At 42.8% G+C, this 16,937-nt stretch overlaps 1 protein-coding gene across 7 annotated transcripts in view; it reads right to left on the reverse strand.

Annotated features, from left to right (window-relative positions):
• The window catches only part of SIPA1L2 (signal induced proliferation associated 1 like 2), a 231,949-nt gene that overhangs the window by 135,517 nt on the left and 79,495 nt on the right, over positions 1–16,937 (reverse strand). Inside the window, exon 3 of one of the 7 annotated variants that reach the window (XM_030935891.1) lies at positions 6,691–6,851. The exons of the other annotated variants lie outside the window; for them this stretch is intronic. The gene's annotated coding sequence lies outside the window, so the exon portion shown is untranslated. The remainder of the gene's footprint in view (positions 1–6,690; positions 6,852–16,937) is intronic. 7 annotated transcript variants of the gene reach the window in all.

Consider the following 16,937-nt stretch of genomic DNA (forward strand, 5'->3'; position numbering starts at 1 on the left):
TCTGTAGCTAAAACAGGCAAGAATTCTCTGAAACTTGGATTCCGGCGGCTGACAGAGCAAAGGGCATGCACTGTCTGGGAAGGCATACTGATGACCTGCCAAGGAATCTGGTGAGAAGAGGTTTGGCTGCTAGGTCAGAGACAAGGAGACCAATGAAGCACGACAGATGTGAGAGCGCAGGAGCTGGGAAAGGGGGAAAACAAGTCTCTTATCTAAAAGTCAGGTTATCCCATTCCAGCTTGGGCCTGCGGCATCTCCCGCCTCTCTCCCTAAATCCCTCGCTCTCTTTTGGCAATGCAGCCTCATCTCAGTAACCATTAAGCAGAAAATTCTTCCCAACGTCTGGTGTATGTAGATGGTCTGCACAGGCACAACATCTTTAAGGAAAACTAGACGGAATCTAACTTAAGGCCTGGGAATTCAAGAGATGCTCAAAGCTATATTCTAACCGTAAGGGTCCTAACCAACCACTCTCCTGGTCTCTTGAATCACTGCTTATTCCACCTTCCTCTCACCCTGTTTCAGATGGTGTGACACCAGTGATATGAAGCCCAGGGACAGAGAGCAATCAGCCCACCAAATAAAGAAGCCTTTAGGCTGAAATGAAAGACAGCCTACACCGTCATTAAAAAAATCTGTAAACGGATTGGTGAAAAAGAGTTCTCCAAAAATGAAAAAGAAAACAAACAGACAAAATGACAGAAGTTCTAAGTCTAATAAGTTCTTTCTTTTTTTCTTGTAACTGCAATATTGCTATGGATGATTTCACTATATAAGTAATATATAAAAAGTTCTTCTGCTTAAAAAAAAAATATGATGACTGATAGGAGGAGTAGTTGAGGTGATAAGAGTCAAAAACCAATTTCTCTTGTGTCCAAATATTTGGGATGTCTGATGGTTGAAGATGTTTTATCTCAAAGAATGTGCTTTAATTTGGAATTATTCTTTTCTATACCACATCATGTCATAATTACATTATGGGCCAAGCACGGTGGCTCATGCCTATAATCCCAGCACTTTGGGAGGCCACAGCAGGTGGATCGCTGAAGCTCCAGAGTTTGAGACCAGTCTAGGCAACATGGTAAAACCCTGTTCGTACAAAAAATAGAGAAATTAGCCAGGTGGGGTAGTTTGCATCTGTAGTCTCAGTTACTTGGGAGGCTGAGGTGGGAGGATCACCTGAGACGTGGGAGGTTGAGGCTAGTGAACTGTGACTGTGTCACTGCACTCCAGCCTGGGGTGACAATGTGAGACCCCGTCTCAAAAACAAACAAATAATAATAATTACATTATGTATTAATTTAGTGGTACCAAGCAATTTGTAAATATAGCATGCCCTACTTCTTGGAACAAGAAATTCTGATCAATAAAATTAAGAACTATTTCTATGTACATAAGCATGCAACTAAACCAATAGTATAACAGCATAACATTAGAGTTGCTTAAGAAGAACGGTAGTAGCAATATATCCCTTTACAGTGCCCACATTAAAAATATACTAAAATTCAAAAGATCCAAAAAAAATGAAGCAACAAGTAATACTTCATGATATGGGAAAAATGATAAATTTTCTTAATTTAAAAATCCCTGAAGCTTTGATTTTGTGTCCATCACCCTTGTTCAGCAGGAGAAATGGTGTAATAATGGCTAGTAGCACAGATGGGCTGTGGAGTCAGACGCCAAGGTCAGAACCACAGCTCTACTTACTAGACCACGTGTAGACAGGCAAGTTAGGTAACCTTCATGAGCCTCGATTTTCTCATCTGCAAAATGGAGAATTAATAGGCCCTAACTCACAGGACTGCTGTGGGGATTAAATGCGCTGAGGCAGGCAAGGCTTAGAATAGTGCCTCCCATGTGCAAATGTGTTCCACAGTTATTGTTCATTCATGATCCTTAAACCATCTACATACAACCTTTCTACCTCTAACTACGCTATTTAAGCTTATCCATTATTCATTCACTGATTACAGACACCCTAAATGACAAAAATATCCTAAGTGTGTAACCCTTTAAGTTATCTGTGACAGTCTCCCAGGCAAGTTCTCTACCCCAACAGTGAGGAAATGCTGGGTTCAAACCCTCATTAACATTGGTTAAACAGAAACAACAAAAAGTCTCAGTAATTTCAAAGGTAGCAGCATGAAGCTGAAATATCTCCATTTTAGCACAGGTGGGATCACGGTCAGGCCAGGATGGGGCCAGGATGGGGATCTTCTGCTGATACCTGGCTCGGCAGGCCATGGGAGCTGTTGAGGGCATGAACCAGAAACACTCATGCATGTCAGACAAAAGAGGAGGGGATATGGGGCAGATGAGGAAGGTCTCCTAACCCTACAAACAACCACTTCCCTTCTCAAACACAGAGAACAGTAACTGGCCCTTAGCAGGGGTTATACCTCCAGAATGACTCAGAGGGAAAGAATGCCTGGTACCTCCACAATATCTGATCCTTTCAAAGCATCGTTCCACATGAGGGCACTCACTCTGTACGGCACCAGCTCCCTTTCCACAGAGCTCCCCGACACCACTTTCCATTAAAACCTTTTCACCACTGGCATTCAAATAGCATATGTACAATTAATTGCTGGTTTCAAATTATCCAAAGAGAAGCGGTCCAGAGAATACTGCCATCCCTAAGATCTTTTATTTTGTGAATTCCTACTTCACACAATCTTAAAGTCCCCCAGCCTTAGTGTTCTGTGACTCCCCTCCCCACCTTATACACACGTGCTCATACACACATACAACTGAGAAGAAAAACTTTCAATAACTTGATGGTCACATGAAGGTACAACTTCAGTGAAGAGCTCAAAATTTCCCAACCATCAAGAATGTGACAGTGGGTGGGTGAGCTGACTCACCACTAATGAGAAAGACAAAATTTGACCTCAGCATCTAAACCTGCAAATGTATATAGAATATCATGTTCTTTTTTCTATTTTTGTTACCTATTCAGACAGCTGACGAATATTCCTGAGATGCAAGTTTTATCTACCTTATTTTCTACTCCACTTAATCCTGTTTTGATTGCTGGGGGAAGTAGCAGTCACATGTTCTGTTTGTGGCAGCACAGAATGAAAATTCTATACTCAGAGTCTCCTTGTCAAGCAAACAGCAAATCGGTTTATTCATCATCTTCAGTTCACGATCTCCAGCCTTCTACCATGCTGACTACACAAACCACTGCAGGTGAAGCAGCTCAATTCCTCTGTCTAACCTGATGCCAGTTGAAACCCTTGGGGTACGGTCTTACCTAGGGCTTCCTGGTAACTAGTGGACACCTTAGGCAAGGCCTTGAGGGGTTCAAAAGAATGAGTCCTTCCTAGTACTTCCAACTACAAAAAATCTAAGGGTCTGCCACTCAAAGGACAAACTAGAATATTCAAAATCACTTAAGCTTCATTTGGCCAAGAGAAACTAAGTAGTTTCCTAAAAGTCAAACAGCCCTGAAAACCACCTAACATCTTCAAGAACAGAAGAAGACAAAATAAGAGACTTCCCCTTCTGCATCTTTGCCTTCAATTCTGCACTCCTCTGAGTAGATCTGGGCCCACTACCTCAGAAATTTGGTACAGAGCATCACCAGGCCAATACGCATGAAGACTGAGGTTTTAGAGAAGAGGATCTTATGCAGGTTGTACAAGAACAGCAGAGAGAACTGACCTGGAGCAGCTCTTCTCTCATTCTGCGCCTCCCCATTCCCCCATGCCCACCTTCCAGAACCAGCTAGAGCTGGGATCCCAGCTGTACCCTGTGGCCAGCTTCTTTCTACCACGAGTCTGACAACAGCCCTCTTACTTCAGAAAGCCCCAGTGACCTGTCAATCTAGATCTGGCTCCTCTGAGCTTAATTCTACCAGTTTTCGTTATTCATTCTTTCCTCTGTGCAGACTACAAGGTCAAAACAAAAATGAAAGGTCTGTGTCTAACTTGTCCCTGCAGGATGGAGAAAGCTGCATGGTGCCCAATGCCAATGCCTGTATAGCATGTAAAATAGTGTCCAGCTCCCACCAAGTTAAAACTTCAAATAAAGGCCGCGTGTGGTGGCTCACGTCTGTAATCCCAGCACTTTGGGAGGCCGAAAAGGATGGATCACCTGAGGTCAGAAGTTCGAGTCCAACCTGGCCAACATGGTGAAAATCCCATTTCTACTTAAAATACAAAAATCTGCCAGGCGTGGTGGTACACACCTGTAGTCCTAGCTACTTGGGAAGCCGAGGCAGTAGAATCACTTGAACCCGGGAGGCAGAGTTTGCAGTGAGCCAAGATCGCGCCATTGCACTCCAGCCTGGGGGACAAGAACAAGACTTTGTCTCAAAAAAAAAAAAAAAAAAACACTTCAGATAGAAAGCATCAACACTGAAAGCAAGATAGCAATGAAGTGGCACCTTCAAACTGGTGTCTTCATTTCACTGAATCAGCCTCTCCCATGACAGCCTCTTTGCAAACCTTCATTGGCTCCGACTCTACAACACCTGTTTCCTCCATTGCCCATTCCCTCTGATTGAGGGAAGGAATTCACAGTCAGAGGGTACTCAAGTGAGTCAGGAAAATAAGTAAGAGAGCAAAGGCCAACCAGGGGTATCTCTAGCAATTTCCTTAAGTGTTAGAGGACAGCAGAAAGATAGAATGGAAGGAAAGGGAGAAGGGCAAGCAACTGGGGAAAAAACAGAAACATGCAAGAAAAAAACTGGGTCTAGAGAACAAGAAATCAGGCAAAGGCAAGAGGGAGAGAGAAAGGAAAGAATATGGATCTAGTTGGTGAAATATGGTGATAAAATTTAAAATTTGACCAGAATTATCATTATTATTATAAGCAATAGTCAATGCCTTCATCAGGCACCTTGCCATTAACTTACAGAGCACTCACTGTGTGTTGTTTGTTATATCAAGTCTTTAAGAATGTATCTCTAATAATAAGGCACAAGATCATGTCCTTTGCAGGGACATGGATGGAGCTGGAAGCCATTATCCTCAGCAAACTAACACAGGAACAGAAAACCAAACACCACATGTTCTCACTTGTTAGTGGGAGCTGAACAATGAGAACACATGGACACAGGGAGGGGAACAAGACACATTGGGGCCAGTCGGAGGGGCAGGGGAAGGGAGAGCATCAGAATAAACGGCTAATGCATGCTGGGCTTAATACCTAGATGATGGGTTGATATGTGCAGCAAACCACTATGGCACACGTCTACCTACGTAACAAATCTGCACATGTATTCCAGAAAATAAATAAAATAAAATAAGAGAATATATCTTCTGGGCTTGCCAGTTATTAATAATTTACTATTTTCAACAAGAAAATAGCTCTAGAAGTCTACTAGGTATTATTTAACAAAATACCATTTGAAAATAAGGAAGACCTAAAACCTTTAACAGTAGGTTCTATGGGTTTCCTGAACTCTAAGACCCAAGTGCAAATAAGGCTTTAACAAACCAGATAGGTAATTTATTTTTCCCCCAAAATTCCAGGTTCACTGATGCTGAACAAGTCCTAAATTCTTTTCTGGACAATATCTGCATCTCTGAGTTAAGACAGTAAGTCGGTATTTTGGTTCTTGTACAGTAAAAGTGTTTTAAACTTAGACTTCCCCATCAACTTTATCCGCTCATTTGATGCTTTTTACTGATATTTAACAAAAAGAAAGAATGAATGAAAGAAGAATACATTAAGACCTTCAGAAACCCAGTTTTCAGTACACCCTCTCAAATAAGCCCTCTCCAGGAACATTCTTGACAAGAGCAGAGCACATTTCTACAATCTGGGTGGCAAGGACTGGCTTGATCCCATAGATTTAAAAAAAAAAAAAAAGTAATTTGTGAGGGGGAACTGGGGCAGGGAAAGAATGTTCAATCTTGGGCTGAGCCTTAAACCTCTCTCTCTCTCTCGATCTGTAGAGTTTTAAAAATACCTATCAAACTCTTAACAGAAGACACACAGTATTTTTATTCCTGTTTTTGTACAAGATTACATCTGATATATAAAAGTGTCTCTGAATATTCAGCATTTGTAGTGAATGATGTAAGGATTTAAAGTTATCAGTATGATACATACAAATAGGACTGGACTGCTACCATCTACTTATGTAACCCAGGGAAAGTCGCTCTGCGATATATACTAATTTCTCTTCAGCCTGAAAAATGATTATTTTAAATAGTTATTAATTTAGTTAATCCTCAATACAATTATTTCCAGGATATTCAACATAGAGATACTGAGGTGATAGGGCACAATCGCCTGCATCTATGCCATGCTTAAAGATGCTTAAAGATGTGGGCATTTCATCTATCAGAAATTACTCACTTCTAGTAGCTTAAATAAGATGCACTTACTGTATGCAAAGTGCACTCTCATATACAGTGGGTATTGATCATAAAGTTCCAAAATGCATCTACTCTAGTCTTAAGATAGGGTACCAGAATATCTACTCTAGTCTTAAGACAGGATACCAGAATAACTTTCATAAACATGTATCTGTTCATGTCTAGTCTTTCAAAACATGCAAAAATTTTCATTTTCCCTCTGCCACAAAATAAAAAGCAAATTTCCCACCCTAGTAATCAGGGCCCTCCAAACCTGACTGCAAACAACTGTACTTCTCACTATCCAAGAAGTCAGGGACTAAGTTAAAGGAACCGAGGCCAAACCCCACAGAGTGAAGGAAAAAGAAAACGTGCTTACCTCAGGTCGGCTATGCTCTAAGGCACTGGCAAGGTATTTGTGGTTACACGATCTCATGTAATTCTGGTAGTCTGGGTCTTCCCACTTTGTCTCCAGGGCCCAGCTGAGCCCTGTGAGGAACTGCACATTCCTTTCGCTCATATATACTCCTCTCTATGTGTCTGCAAATAGCCAAAGACTATGAATGGAACATGCCTTGTTTGTACACACTGGTATTTGCACATGACAAAAATCAGGCTTTGCCACCTACTAATTGCCTCAGATTCAGAAAAACAGCTAAGTTTTCCAAGAATCCTCAAGAAGCTATTTTAAGTAATTTGATAAATGTGTGTGCCTTCAGGAGGCTTAATCTGTACTAGAAGGGTCCCTCATTGCACAGTGTATCTAACACAACCAGTCACTGTCTTCCACAGGACAGCCTGTGACTATGCTGCTAAGTAAATCAAATGAAGAGACGCACAGAGCAAAGCCTTGCTACTATCCTTACTATATTTTCATCTAGGTCTATCTAACTAGTAATCGAAATGTATCATATACAAACATTAATTTGCATGATTTACCAAAACACTTTTTGTCATGACTCAAGTGAATCAACAGAGCTGGCCCTTGAACATGGGTTTGCACTGCATGGGTCCACTTTTAACATATTTTTTTCAATAAGTTACACTGAGTGTGCCTGCCTCTCCTGGCCCCTTCCACCTCCTCCACCTTTTCCACCTCTGCTACCCCTTTCTCTTCCTCTTCTGCCTACTCGATGTTAAGACCTTATATGATCTACTTCCACTGAATGAACAGTAAATACATTTTTACATTTTCTTTTCTCTAGCTTACTGTAATGCAAGACTACAGTATATAATGCATACAATGGGCCAGGTGCAGTGGCTCAAGCTGCCTACAATCTCAGGCTGAGGAGGGAGGATAGCCTGAGGCCAGGAGTTGAAGCCCAGCCTAGGCAACACAGGGGGCCCTGCCTTTACAAAACACTTTTTAAATTGGCCAGGAGTGGTGACGCATACCAGCAGTCCTAGCTACTTGGGAGGCTGAGGTGAGAGGATCACTGACCCTAGGAGTTTCAGGCTACAGTGAGCTATGATTGCGCCACTGCACTCCAGACTGGGTGACAGAGCTCCACCCTGTCTCAAAAACAAAACACATAAAATATAAAATGTTAATTGACTGTTTATATTATTAAGGATGCTTCCAAACAACAGTAAGCCATTAGTAAATTTTGGAGGGAGGGGGTTGGTGCCCCTAACTCTCACATCGTTCAAGTCAACTGTACTTTAGAAAGACTGGAATTTCTAAAATTACGGTTAATATTTTCACAACAAATGTTTTAAATATGGGCATAGGTATACACAAAAACATGTGCATGTATTTATGTACCCCCCAACAAAAACCTTCCTTTTTTTATTTTCCTCTTATTCATGGAATAAGCATTGAAATGCATGGAGTAAGCACTGAACTACTTCCACATTCTGAGATGTCTTGGGAAATAGGCAATGTTTTACATTATTTAACGGCTGTAATGACTTTCTAATATAAAAGTGTTTGAACGCCAATAATGATCTTTATCTCTCAAAAAGAGCATCTGCTCTAACATATTAGACAGAGGCTTGGTCAAAGTGATTAAGAAATGTGCTGGGGGAAAGGAAGAAAACAATACAAAGGTTGCTTGGAACATCCCTGCCCTGCAGCCACCTATTTTACTAGCAAATAAAAGATACCTAAGGCACAACACAGCCAAATCTTCTTGCACAAAAAGACAGATAAGCACCAGATGCCTAAAGCTTTATCATTGTTATTATCACAATCAAAAAAGCTCCGAAAGCAGATCCCCTGTTCTCTAAGGCAGGGGGTCACTGTATAGGGGCATAAAGTCTCCTACACTCTGAATCCAGCATATGAATTCTTTTTAAAGGCGTTAACAGGAATTAAACACCTGTAAACGGGACAGGCCCAGTGACACAACTGTCTGCTCATTTTCATGCCTTTTCTTCCTGAGGAAAAAACCAGGCAAAGTGGTGGATGGTTACAGAAGCAGCAGAGGAGCCAACCTCATACTAAAATAAAATATTTCGATTTGTAAGAATGTTTTTTAAAATTACAAAAAATCTGATAGCAACTTTACTGCCTCAATTTTTACCAGACTACTCAGCAATGCATAAGTGTAAACTCTTGTACAAGGTTCCCTGCAGCATAGCACTGAAAAAGCACAGCCTTCACATGGACTTAAACCTGGCCACAAACAAGCTACACTTACTGACTATATTGATTTGTTTTATGCGACCACCAGAGCAGGCGCCAGAGAAGAGGCAAGTAGGCAAGGTAAAAAGAAACTTTATTAGCTAGCCAATGTGAAGGAAGAAAGGGCGAAGTTCACCGGTCTCTGGCAGTGGAGGCCGAGGAAGTCGGTCCGGCGTTCTCGGGTGAGGTTCCTGGGTCCCGCGTAGGAGGGGCCGAGGAAGTTCGCACTGCGCGCCTGCCGGGAGTGGCTTTTCTGGGAGTGGGAGGGCAATAGGCGGGACAGGGGCGTGTTGGGGGGTGTTCCGTAGGTGCGGCCAGGTAAATCTCTTCAGATTGACGTCACCTGGCGCATGCCCGGTTGATCTGCACCTTCCTGGGCGCCGGCTACATTTTCGCCGCGCGGGAAAAGTTGGTGATGAAGAACCCGGAAGTACACCATCTTAGTCACCTTTGTTCTGTTTCCCTCTCCCTCCGTCCAGACAGTCCAACCTTTTATTGATTATGATGATTGGGGGCGTCGTCGTCTGTCCGGCTGCTTCCTGCTGTCAGGGGGCGTTGTCATCAGGGTCTATGGTTGGCACCTGGACATAGGGATGTAGGAGCATCTGGTTGAAGGCGACACGGGTGATCTCTTGAACTTTGGCTCGGAGAAATTTGATTAAAAGGAGGGCCAAACATAGGATAAGACAGAGAATTAGTATAGGGATGAGAAATGGGAGCATCTGTTGCACTACCGGTAATAACCATATAGGTAAACACTGGGAGAGATTTGTTACGTGAGCTGCCTGTGTTAGGTTTAACCCTTGACGGACAAGCTTTAACTATGAGAAGGGGTCTTTATGGAGGGGGATGTAGTTGGTCTTGTAGGGCCTGTTCCTGTGATTGTATGGCTAAGGTTAAATTTTGTAGGACTTGTATATTTTTAGGGAGGGATTTTTGTTGGACAAGTGTCCTTTTTATTAAGAGGGTGGCAGTCGGATATGAATCTTAAATAGGATCTCCGTAGAGTCCTCCTTTTACTCCGCCGGCGGTTGGAGTGTATAAGAAGAGTAGTAATGTAAGTATAAAGTAGGACTCCATTTTAGTGTTTTTTAAGGGGGAGAGAAGGACGTTGACTTAGTCAACAGCGGAGAGTTTTGTAGCCGATAGAGAAGAAGCGGAAGTATAAAGAGAAAAGAATTCAGATAACAGTAATTGTTTCACCTGGTATTAGACAGGCAACAGTGGTGACGTAGGGGAGGTAGTTGCTAGGAGACAGTATTGTCCACTGCCCTTTAGATGTAAGGACACCGGTTTGCCTAGTGTCTGGAGTATTGTTTAGTTTTAGTTAAGACTAGGCTGGAGATCAGACACCGGTTTGCCTAGTGCCTTAGGTGCCTAAAGGTCTAAAACAATTATTAGAGGAGATATAAAAAGCAGGTAATAGAATGATGACAGTAATAGAATGATGACAGAATAGTTAGGAAGGAGCCGAGGAAGAGGAGGGCAGGAATAGACTGAAGAGGAAGGCGGAATGAGAGTAAGAGACAGCTACGGATAAGGCAAGAATGAGAGGGAGTGTGGAAGGTGGGTAGGCGGAAGTGCCAGGGATGGAAGGAGGGGCAGCCTCAACAATGGTAGGCGGGACTGAGGAGGAGGGCGGAACTACAGCGGAGGTGGGAGGGGGAGGTGGAGCAGAAGCGGGAGGGGAGGTGGAGTATAAGGCAGGAGTGGAAGGTGGCGGGGAAGCTGACACGGGCAAGTCAGACAGGAAAGATGACTCTTTCTTTTCTGACTTTGCTAGGTCCGCGCCTTAGCCAACTTGACTTGGGCCAAAGAACATTGGCTACACAAGTCTGGTCGAGAACGCAAGTCTTAAAACTTCTGTATATAATTTATTTTAGACTACTTGCTTAAGTGCTGGCAGAAATTACCGAGGTCGATTAAAATGTTACGGTCTAGAGTGCCTTCAGGCGGCCATTGAGACTGGTTGTCTAATTTATATTGTGGCCACGCCACAGTGGAGAGGAACACCAGTTGCTTTCGCCTAAGATCTTGTTCTAATTGTAAAGTTTTGAGATTAGTTAGAAGATACCCTAAAGGGGAGTCTCTAGGTATTTTGGATTGGGGGTTTCCCATTGCCTTCCTCTCGCCTATAGGCGGAAATGGAAACCGAACTATACCTGGCTACAAAGCATCCTTTGGAGCCACTCGAGACCGGTGGAAGGCTCCTGGAGCCTGAATGGAGATTACCTCCAGGCGGACGTCTCCGTCCTGGATGGGTCTCCCACGGAACTGAATGGAGTTCCTTTGGGCAGACGTCTCTGCCTTTGGGAACTCCCCTGTGGGTCACCTGGTGACCGGAAAAAACCTTGGGCCTGCACAGGACTTCTGGCCAAGGAGTACGAGAGGAAGGCAAGAGGTACTCACCCCTAGGAGACTTGGAGGTGCGGAAAGCGATGTCTAGGTCCTGGTCCGTCAGCGGCGTGGAAGGAGGAGGCTCCTCCGACCTTGGGGGGCCCTGAGGAGAGGTCTCCTCCCGGGTTTTGGCACCAACTGATTTGTTTTATGCAACCACCAGAGCAGGCGCCAGAGAAAAGGCAAGTAGGCAAGGTAAAAAGAAACTTTATTAGCTAGCCAATGTGAAGGAAAAAAGGGCGAAGTTCACCGGTCTCTGGCAGTGGAGGCCGAGGAAGTTGCTCCGGCGTTCTCCGGCGAAGTTCCTGGGTCCCGCGTATGAGGAGGGACCGAGGAAGTTAGCGCCGGGCGCCTGCCCGGAGCGGCTTTTCTGGGAGTGGGAGGGCAATAGGCGGGACACGGGCATGTCGGGGGCGTTCTGTAGGTGCGGCCAGGTAAATCTCAGTCTCTTCAGATTGACGTCACCTGGCGCATGCCCGGTTGATCTGCACCTTCCTGGGCACCGGCTACATTTTCGCGCGTGCGGGAAAAGTTGGTGGTGATGAACCCGGAAGTATGCCATCTTAGTCACCTTTGTTCTTTGTTTCCCTCTCCCTCCGTCCAGACATATATGATTTCTAACTTTCTATTAGACACATTACTTGTTTTTCACATCTGGCTTAAAACTTTGAATTAAAGCTCTTCACTCACATATCTGTTAGGCTCTGTGTGGGCGCCTAAGTGCTCTAGAAGAACCACAGTTGGGCTTTGTTTGGTTTTAATTACGAAAGTAATCTACTTACATTACAAAACTATAAGACTGAAGAATAAGTATGTAATCACACGTAATACTACCACCCTTACAGAAGCTATGATTTTTGTCTATTTCTTCTACTAACCTCTTGTTCTTGGACTGTTTTTCTTACTAATAAGCTGAAAAATTCATAGCTTTTTACTCTGATAAAACATAATTGTTTTTTAAAAATTCAAACAATCTTGAGAAAGAAAACACTTTTCTCAACCATTATTAACAGTTTGATATATACAGCCTTCTAGTTTTCTAATTCACCTATAATTCTCTTAATGTTTGTAATTTAGCAGTAACAGGATTACATAAGAGCATATAAGCAATAATATTGTATAATCTTTTTTCAATTAATGTATTAATAACTTTCCCTGTCAATAAATAAAGATCTATATTACTTCTTTAAATAAGTTTCAGCTTCCTTTAAGAGTTAACCATATAGATGCAGATCTTTATGCAGAATTGCTAAACAGAATGTAAGTTATTTACAGACCAAGCAGTTTCTTTCTTCCCTTCTCTTTCTGGTGTCACTGATGTAGGCACAATCGGCAGCCATGTTGTCATTACAATATGTTAGAAATGTGCAGATCACAGAAAAGCATCATTTTAATCTTCTAGTATACCTAGAGTCCTGTCTAAATCTTGAGGCTAAAGAAAGCTAGAGTGATTTGGATAGATAAATTGTAATAGACTGAAGACAAGAAAATGCACTCCACATTTCCTAGGCAGTCAGCCAGTTACACAACATAACCTTACTTTTGCATGTAAAGACGTCCCTTCACCTTCTTCTCTTCTCTAGAAAAAGGATTTTTCTACTGGCCTCCATAAGACAGAGGAAAGAAAACCCTGAAAGGCCACTATGATGCCAAGACTTCACCTTTATTGACTTACCATTTTTCATCTACTTTTACGAAAGGGTTTTATGGTCCACTCCTCTTTAGTAAGAGTCAATACACTTTATGAACCTCCCATTCTGTCTAGTAAGATTTAACAGGAAGACTGTCCAGCGGGGCAATCAATGGCACTAAATGATGGCACACAGGGTACCAGACAACATGGCACTCGACTCTGAAGAGATGCCTGGGGTAATCACAGACACGCTCTAACCTACTCTGCATGGCAAACTGAACACAGTTCCACCAAAAAAACACAAAGTAGTGCACTAATGAACACAGTTCATTCTGTTCATTGACTAAATGTCTAGGCTGTTTCAGTAACTGTGTAGGACAGTCGGCATTCTGGAATACAACAGCTCAGTTCCTAAAAACAAGTCTAGTAAAGGGAAGAGACATGCATTAAGACATGTTGATAGCGATACAGTGAAAGAGGTAACTGCACAGCACTATGAATTCATCAAGAAGAAAACAGCCACCTGTCAGGGTGGGGCTGGTCGGGAAGGCTTCTCAGAAGAAACGAACCATCAGATCCTCAAGGATGAGGAGGAGGTGTGCCAGGTGGAGAGAAGAGGCAAAGGCACTCCAGGTAGAAGGAACAGCTGGCCAAATTAAAGCGTGATAGAGCACTGGCAAATTGTAGAATGTAAATTAGTACCTGCTTGACTATGCAAAAGAAATCTCTGAAAGGATACACAAGAAACCAATAATACAAATAAACTGCTAATACTAATAATACCGTAAGGAAGTGGATGGCGGGCAGAGGGTGGGAAAAAACTTTTCATTGGCTATGCTTTAGACAGTGTGAATATATCTCTCCAAATAAATTGAATTTTAAATAAATAAATAAATAAAACTAACTCTTGTCCCCTACCCCTGATAAAACAAATCCAGTATTTTTTATGCAGAACACACAGCAGCTGGGATAAGTAACAGGGAGGAGACTGGTATACACAGGTCTTCCCCAAATCATGTCTGAGGGGCCCTGGGATATGGGAACGCAACCCTCCCAAGATGAAATAACCCTTTCGGGGTAAGGTGGTCCCAGTGTAACAATCAGGAAAGCCCTAGGGGCAGAATCACAGGTCTCATTCTATTCAAGCATGTTTCCAGAGCCATCGTTTTCACAGTATTTAAAATGTGCCCTAATGATCACTGTGGCTGGGGGTGAGGGCTGAATGGGGGCAGAGTAGGGCAGGTAAGAGTGATAAAAAGTAAAAAGTTTGAAAATTACCAATCTAGGGAAGAACATCAGCATTGGTATCATCCAAATCCTAAGTTATTCAAAGACTTTTGGAGGCCTCTACAGCATTTAACGGAACAATTCCTATTGATAAGTGATTAGCCCATGTTATCTCACCCAGTACATACCTCACTTCCAAATCCCTCAAGCTTTAAGCAGTCTTCTTCAGAATAATAAACATGGAGTAAAGATCCCTAACCTGCTGAGTGTGGCTGACTGGGAATGCAGTGACAAAGGCACAAGAAACTGTTCTCGGCGGCAGCTTCAAGGTCTGTGCTGTTCAAAGGTGGCCTCCTGGTACACAACAGCACACACTGTGGCCAGACACACAACGGGCTGTCCCAAAACGCGATTCCCAGTCTTCTCAAACACTAATCCCAAGAACAAGTAGAAAGCCAATTTTCTAGAGAAATAATTACATAATCCACTTTTTACAGAAAGGCTCTTCTACAATTACTTGAGTAAAAGAAAAATAAACACTAGTATGATTACTATAGTAATCATGAATGTGCTGGAGGTAGAGCCCAAATCTCCAAGGGTTCTAATGGATTCTATAAAGCACAGATTTGAGAATTGTATGGCTTCCTTCTGCAGCTCCCAAGAGGCAGGCTTGGTATGATAAGCAAACACAGCTGAAGAGCCACCCTGACTCCCCAGGGGATATTCTCAGACTACAAACAACCGTATTTGCCACCTCCATTTGCTTCCAACCTCCCACCCCCATTTGCTTCCAACCTCCGTACATACTTGTCTCAGTTCATAATTAGTGTGGAACCCAAACTATCTTTATTGTTTAGTATCCACCTTCCCACAATACTAAGACTCATAGAAGACAAAATATTTGTTTTACAAACCCAAACAATGGTAAGTTCAATGTACTTCATTCATTTACTCTTTCAATAAATATGTACTAATAAATTCAATAAATATACTTCATTCTTTTACTCTTTTAATAAATATATACTAACACCCCTACCTGAAGGCAGATAACACACCCAGCACTGCAGAGTAGTGAAAAGAGGGACACGGCAAGGCCTCCCACAGCCTGGGGGGTAGTGTAAACTTCACACTCCAACAGGAACCGAGCTCCCCTGAACAGAGGGAACCCAGATCAACCATGAGGACAGGACAGAATACATCACAGAGGGATGGCATGGATCCAGGCAGGGGACGCAGCCTATGCAAAGACATGAAGGGAGAGCGAGCAAGATCCATGCAAGGACAAGGGAGGAAAGCAAGTGGCAGATGAGGTACAGAAGTGGAAGGGCCAAGACCAGCTGTGCAGGGAGGAGCAGAAGCTTCCGGAGAGCCCAAGGGGCTGGTGTACAGCCAGAGGCTTGAATAATACTGAAAAAGGGAATTCTGCAAGAAATAACCTGGGAAACAGGAGGAGTTTGCTCTTACTGGTCATGATTTGCACACCAAAAGGGACACGGAGCCTTCATGCTGGGCCTACACCGCCAGCACCCTGTCCTCCACACAACTCAAGTGAGGTCTCCCCCAACCAGAGGTGGCAGGAGCAGCCAGCAAAGTTCCCATTCCACTGCCCTCACTTCCAGCCTGCCTGGACGACCTCCCAGCGCACTCCTTTCAGCTGACACAGGACCTTCCTCTTTGACCACCCACCTTTCTTCCTCTTAGGACTGCAGATGTTCCTAGTCTTACACCGTCATCCTTTTCAACCTGCCTGCCACTCTTCCCAGTGGTTTTCTCTAATTAATCCCAAAAGAGGAGATCTGAAAGCCAAATCCTCAAGGTTGTAGAAAAGGTATATAAAATTAAAGCTCACCACTTTAGAGTATAAGCAGTTGGTAGAGAAGAAGCCAGGTAGTGTAAGAAAACTCTTAAGAATTGTTAACACGCAAAGTGATTGAAATCAGCATGTTATCTGATGTTGATGGGAGCTCATATTATGTGGGAAATTTCCGTAAGTGGGACACTTTTTCCCTAATGATTATAAATAAGTGAGGCAGGGTACCACTATTCACCTAAAATTGGCGGAAGGGGGGATTGAGGAGAGGAATCTGAGGCACAAATAAGGGAGGAAAAACTAAGCTCTTTCTGAAAGTGAAAAATCTGCTGATCCAACTTACATTTCAAGTTTTGACATAAAAATCACTGGTCAATATTATTTTTCTTGATCATTTTTATTTTGCTTATGTTGCTAATTGACTGTACCACTGCTGCCTTAGATTATAATAACCAGCAGGCAAAAAGAATGGTGCTCTACAATCATTCTGAAGCCTGGTCACCCACAGACAGAGACTCATAATAAATACAGTGCGATGGTGATAACTGTGACAGTGAATTTCTTTTTCATTTCTGTGTAGAAATAGAGAATAGCTGATCAAATGCCTGAAGAGGGATTACACACTTAACTATCTGTAAGACAGAACTCAGAATTTTTCTAAACTGTAACTACCCACATCCATTTCAGAATTTTGTTGTGGTTGCTGCACGAAATACTTATTAATAACGCTACTTCATTAGTTTACCAAATGGCACAAAGGAGGGTGTATTCAAAGGAGGGTGTTCATTACTCAAAAGACCATCTGTCTAAGAGCTCAACAGAAGGTTTAAGTAACCATGATCTAGTGCAGGATGTATGGCAGCATTATATCTAGTCAAATATTTGCATTTCTCAGTATTTTAAATATGAACGTTCTTATCCAGCCACCCACAA

Source organism: Rhinopithecus roxellana, chromosome 8, assembly GCF_007565055.1.
Source record: "Rhinopithecus roxellana isolate Shanxi Qingling chromosome 8, ASM756505v1, whole genome shotgun sequence".
NCBI lineage: Eukaryota > Metazoa > Chordata > Mammalia > Primates > Cercopithecidae > Rhinopithecus > Rhinopithecus roxellana.